Source organism: Nelumbo nucifera, chromosome 5 (assembly GCF_055504915.1).
Source record: "Nelumbo nucifera cultivar China Antique chromosome 5, China Antique-T2T, whole genome shotgun sequence".
NCBI lineage: Eukaryota > Viridiplantae > Streptophyta > Magnoliopsida > Proteales > Nelumbonaceae > Nelumbo > Nelumbo nucifera.
In genome coordinates, this window is record NC_142653.1 from 47885984 (window position 1) to 47892522 (window position 6539).

The following is a 6539-nucleotide window of genomic DNA, read 5'->3' on the forward strand; positions in this document are numbered from 1 at the left end:
ACCGTTCGAATGATTTTAACCATTTTCCAATTTTTTTAAATTTTCAAATTATTTTTGTCAGAAGGAACCGGCCTCAAACCATTCAAACCGGTAACCGGACCCCTAACCGGTTTGGTTTTAAAAACCAAGGCTTTAACCGTGTTACTTTACCTTGTCTCATAACAACTTGTGATGATGGCAATTGCAACAGTCTTTCCAATATCTACAGAGACAAAGCTAGGTTGTCAAAGTAAATGCGGAAATGTCAGCATTCCGTACCCGTTTGGCCTCGTTGGAGATGATCCAAGCTGTTATAGAGATGAATTCAAGTTGTTGTGCAATACAGCCACTGACCATCCGCAACTGATGATGTATGGCCCTGATTATGATGAATACGGTGATGAGATTGTGTTGAACATATCATTAGATGGCGAATTAACTTTCTCCTACTGGGCTGCTGTCGATTGCGATATGGGGGAGAAACCTTTCAACTTCAGAACCAAAATTCCGAAGGCATATAGATTATCCAACTCCCGGAACAAACTTACGGCTATTGGTTGTAACACACATGGCGTCATGGCTGATTATTACCTCCTAGAGTCGTCCGCCGAATGCGTTAGAGGTGACAAATGTACATTATAATGGCATCGGATGCTGCGGGACCTGCGAGAACTGAATTAGAGGGCTCGGGGGTATTTACTCGGTGGGGACTTTCCGATGCTTAAGTTAGCACTCTGATTGTAGAGAGCTTGAAGAGAGATTAGAGAGCTAGAGAGCAGGGATTACCTTCATTTCCTTTCTCTCTCCCCTGTCTTTGGGGGCCGGAGTCCTTATATAGCGGTGTCCTGTCAAATCAGGCGTAACCGCCTCTATCAAGTCAGTCATAACCACCTCTATCTCTCTGCCGCAGTCGTTACTGCCAGAGCTGAGGTGGCGGCTGCAGGCAGCTGTTGCAGAGTACAGCTCTGCCAGGCAAGGGACAACTCTCAGGGCTGGCAGGCACAGCGCCGCCTGGCGAGAGATGCAGGCGCAGGTCTCCGAATTTGTCAGGTACGATTGTCAGGCAGGAGATCTTCCTGCGATATGCCGAACTACTCTTCTGTACCGAGCTACCCTACGAGTGGCGAGCTATGGGGGAGAGTTATGCCGAGCTCCCCGAGCTATGCCGAGCTGCTTGTACCGAGCTCTGCCGAGCTGCCTGTGGCGAGCTGTGGCAAGCTCTGCCGAGCTGCCTGTGGCGAGCTATGCCGAGCTGTCTGTAAGTGGCAAGCTCTGTTGAGGTTCCCGAGCTGCCTAGTTGTCAAGAGGCTGCACTTGGTTGGCATGAGGTGCCAGGTGTCACAATTTCACTAGAGGGCCAAATCCGCCCTCATTAGTTTGCTTTTTGGTCCTGAGCTTGTGTGCTACCCTTTTTCTCTTTCTTTTTAAGGTGCAGGCCTTGGTTTTACCATGGTCGAGGTCAGGAGTGGTTGAGATCTTTTGTCTTCGGCTTGCTTGTCTGAAGTGTCTTCCGAGGTCTCATCTCATTGATGCTTAGTTACTAATCTCAGGAGCTTTCGACTCTTTGTGGACTAGCCATTCCTCAACTAGCTCTGGGAAGTGGGGACTAATAAAAGTAATTGAGAAGAGAATTTAAGAGAGATATATTTTAGGTAATTGAGATGGAAAGAGGTTTAGAGAGAGATATTTTAGGTAATTGGAAAGTGGGTTCTAATAAAAGTAAGGCTCCTTAGTGATGTGACTTAATGTAAAGGATAGGGAGGGATAATGAAGAGAGAGAGAGATAGAGTTAAGGAGGAGGCGGGAAAGGGGAATGAGAAAGGAAGGCTCCTTGTGGGGGGTTGATTTGAACTCACATAAGATCAGTATTAAATCCTTTTCAAAATTACATAAAAAATCCTTTTTAAACTGGAAAGAAAACAGAAATATGCTTTAACTATGATTTTCAATACCGGACCGGATTGAACGATTGGAACGAAAAAACCGGGAACTGGTCACCTGACCTGACTGGCTCTGCTTTCCCCCAAAACCGCTTTTTTCTCTAAAACCGTTGATTTAAGTCAGCAAACCATTGAACCGGCCAGTTAATTGTTTGAACCGTTCGAACGGTTTTGACCATTTTCTAATTTCTTTAATTTTTAAAATTATTTTTGTCAGAAGGAACCGGCCTCAGACCATTCAAACCGGTAACCGGACCCTAACCGGTTCGGTTTTAAAAAGCAAGGCTTTAACCGTGTTACTTTACCTTGTCTCATAACAACTTGTGATGATGACAATTGCAACAGTCTTTCGAACATCTCCAGAGACAAAGCTAGGTTGTCAAAGCAAATGCGGGAATGTTAGCATTCCATACCCGTTTGGCCTCGTTGGAGACGATCCAACCTGTTACAGAGATGAATTGAAATTGTTTTGCAACACAGCCGCTGACCCTCCGAAACTGATGATGTATGGCCCTGATTATGCTGAATATGGTGATGAGATTGTTTTAAACATATCACTGCAAGGTGAATTAACTTTCTCCTATTGGGCTGCTGTCGAATGTGATGATATGGGGGACAAAACATACCGCTCCGAGACCAGAATTCCGAAGGCATATAGATTCTCCAACTCCCGGAACAAACTTACGGCTATTGGTTGTAACACACATGGCGTCCTAGAGTCGTCCGCCGAATGCGTGTCATTTTGTAGCTATGACACAGAGGTGACAAATGTACATTGTAATGGCACCGGATGCTGCCAGAAGGAGATACCTGAGGATCTTGATTCATTTGTTATATCAGTTGACATTTACAAGAATGAATCTACAACAGCCTACACTTGGAATATGAGCAAATGCAGCATGGCCTTTCTGTCTGACAAAGACTGGTTTAACTCAAGTGCTTCTAATATATGGAATTCAAGAAATGAAGTGGACAAGCTTGTAAACGTTGGGTTCAGAACTCCAATAGTACTTGACTGGGCAATTCGAAGCAATACTTCTTGCGAGGAAGCACTACAAGTGACCAGCACCGACTATGCTTGCGGGGACAACACCAATTGCATAACCTCCACAAATGGTCCGGGTTATCTTTGCCAGTGTAAGCAAGGTTTTCAAGGGAATCCTTATCTCCCCAACGGCTGCCAAGGTACGGATTCATTATATTCTTTTTTTATTCGTCAGTATTTATATTTAGATATAGAGACAAGTTACAACCTTAGGATCAATTGTCGGGTGCATAAACTACCACTGGCCTAGCCCAAAATTACATACACGAATCATAAATTTAAGTCATCAAATGTGATATTATTTCCATTAGTTTCTAATGATCTGAACTAGAATCGAATATTTGCCCTTTGATAAAATTATGTCACACGTCCCACAAATGTACCAAAATTATGTCACACGTCCCACAAATTATGTCACACGTCCCACAAATTACAACCTTAGGATCAATTGTCGGGTCGGATTTCAGCTTGGCTTAGGCTTGAACTACCATCTCATTAAAACTTTTCTGTTTGAGAGCATCGAGGCCTTATCTCAACTATACTGTATCAGTTACATGAGTGCTGTTAATCCTTAAATCATTTTTTCTACCTCTAGCCATACCCAAGACCTATTTTGGTTTTCCCCTACTTCTTGCTAGCATAAATTTCATTATTACTCCATTCCCTCTAAATATAAGTTTACATTTCATTACTATATTCTTTATTATGATTACTTTGTTACTTAAAACGTTACTAATAAATCCAAGAATCAATATTAATCTGTGGTTTGAGAAAACCATTGCAATAATGACTCATTTCTTCTAACTTCTGATATTTTCTGATTTACAACACTTAAATATTTGAGCTAATGCTTTGTTTATTATCGTTCTTTTGCCAGATGTAAACGAATGTGATGATCCAAAAGGAAATCCTTGCATAGGAACTTGCAATAATACAATTGGATCATACAATTGCCCATGTCCAAAGGGTACGCATGGTGATGGTAGGAAAGATGGGCAAGGTTGCAAGAAAGCTTTCCCTGTAATTAAGGTCATCCTAGGTAATGCTCTTGTCCTTATGCAATTTTCTGCAGGCATGCAGTAGCAAATTTCTCGCTTCTGTAGTTACATTTTGAACTTTGAACACACAACACCACCTCAAGTGCAACATTTCACATGAAAGAAAACCAGTTCTTATGTTTTAGCAAGCAAAATAGCACCGGTTCTAAGTATTGATTCCACTAATAAATTTTAATTTTCTTATCAAAAAAAATATTGATCCCATTACTTTTTTCAAAATGAATACAATGCTGAACAACGCCTAGCAGAGGAGTGCTTCAGTTAACATGAACAATGGATTTCTCAATATTGATATCCAGCTAATCCCTACTATATACAGACCATAAAACAATCACCCCACCCCAGAAGCTAAACACAAAAACCCAAGAAAACCTTGCTCTGAACAACTCAAGAAACATCAGAAAGGGCACCGGCCAACCGATACCCCAAACAGGCCTAATAAATCATTTCATAGGTCTGCCTTGCCTGCCTCTTCCCTGAGCTCCGTATTCTTGGAACCTCGCCATTTTAATTAGCTTCATAGCTACTTCCAGGAAGTCCCTCAATCATGTATATGTCCGGGATGTTGTAAGGGTTAAACCAAAAATGAGAAAAAAAGAAATATTACATAGATTCTGTCAGCTCTATGATTAGTTTTTCTTTTCTTCTTTTCATAAAAAAGGTCATTTTATTAGTCAACTTATGAGATGTTGTTCCTTGAGAAAATTACAACATATATAACAGTGGTTATTCTGTCATTAACTAATGATTGATATATATATTCTATGCAGGTATAAGCTTTGGCATCTTCTTGTTACTCATCTGTATTTCTTGGCTGTACTTGATCATAAGGAAAAGAAAGCTCATGAAATTGAAAGAGAAATACTTTGAGCAAAATGGTGGCTTCCTTTTACAACAACAATTATCTAATGGAGGTTCAAATCTCTTAAAAATCTTCTCAACCGAAGAGTTAAAGCTGGCAACCAATAATTATAATGAAGAGTGCGTCATAGGCCAAGGTGGACAAGGTACGGTTTACAAAGGCATTTTACCTAATCATCAAGCTGTTGCCATTAAAATGTCTAGAATAATGGATGCTAGTCAAATGGAGCAATTCATAAATGAGGTTGTCATTTTAACTCAAATTAATCACCGCAACGTGGTAAAACTCTTGGGGTGTTGTTTAGAGACTGAAGTACCTTTGTTGGTTTATGAATATATCTCCAATGGAACCCTTTTTCACCATATTCATCAAAACAATGGCATTTTGCTTTCGTGGGAAGATCGATTGAGGATTGCAACAGAAACTGCTAGCGCACTTGCCTATCTTCACTCCAAAGTCTCTATACCAATTATTCATAGGGACATCAAATCCACAAATATATTATTAGATGAAAAATATATTGCAAAAATTTCTGATTTTGGAGTTTCCAAGTTACTTCCTACGGATCAATCTCAAATAACCACATTGGTTCAAGGGACATTGGGATATTTGGACCCAGAATATTTCCACACAAGTCAATTGACAGAGAAAAGTGATGTTTATAGCTTTGGAGTGGTTCTTGTGGAGCTCTTAACAGGTAAAAAACCTCTTTCTTTTGAAAGACCACAAGAACAAAGAAACTTGGCTACATATTTCATTTCATCAATGAATGAAAATCGTCTTTTTGAAATAATTGAAGATCGACTTGTGGATGAGAAAAATGTTGACGAACTTTGTGTAGTTGCTAAGGTTGCAAAAAGATGCCTCAGTCTAAAAGGTGTAGAAAGGCCCACTATGGAAGAAGTTGCAATGGAGCTACAAAACTTGAAAAGGTTGAGAAAACAACCATGGGTTCAACCAATAGAAGAAGAGTGTGTGAGCTTATTATCTGAACCTTCAGAATTCTATCATGTTGGTGATACATCTGAGCAGTCTTCTTTGCAAAGAAATATGATATTGTCCATGAATTTCCCTCGTTGAGCAATAATCTAGGACATCCCTTAGGTCTAATGTTCTTTTCCTATCATTGTAGCAATATTGAAATAATGATTTGATCATCTCCGTTAAACTATTTATATAATTTATTAGTAGATTTCCTTCATCTTATGTATGAGATCCAGTGAATGTAAAAAAGCACATTGAAAATAATGCTTTACTTTCTTCTATGAAAAATAAGATTTCATTTCATGATGTACCAACTATAAAATCTTAGGAAGCTGATTACAAGAGACTTCTTTCATGTTTGAGTATCTAGAAGCAAACACTTTTTGCAAGAAAATGCAGTAAAGCTTACTTTTGTATCTAGTCCACTCTCTAATGACAAAATGATCCATTGTTTGGTACAATATGGTGAAATTATAAGTTGACAAGTATGAGAACATGGATTCAGCCAGCCATACTTTGCATGACACATAATAAGATGTTCCCCTTTCCTTCTATTATTGGTTTTTGTTTTCTCTTTCATTTGTTTCTCCTCAATGTTGGATGTGAGGGGATAATGTTAGAGAACAAAAACATATTGGGGACCATGTCTAACTGCGAAGTTGTTAAAAATG

At 39.7% G+C, this 6539-nt stretch overlaps 1 pseudogene across 1 annotated transcript; it reads left to right on the forward strand.

Annotated features, from left to right (window-relative positions):
• Positions 1-2248: 2248 nt before the first annotated feature.
• On the forward strand, positions 2249-5964 carry LOC148791553 (putative wall-associated receptor kinase-like 16 pseudogene; annotated as a pseudogene). The gene is made up of 3 exons (XR_016076388.1): positions 2249-3104; positions 3842-4003; positions 4793-5964. The product of XR_016076388.1 is annotated as a putative wall-associated receptor kinase-like 16 pseudogene (transcript).
• Positions 5965-6539: the final 575 nt, after the last annotated feature.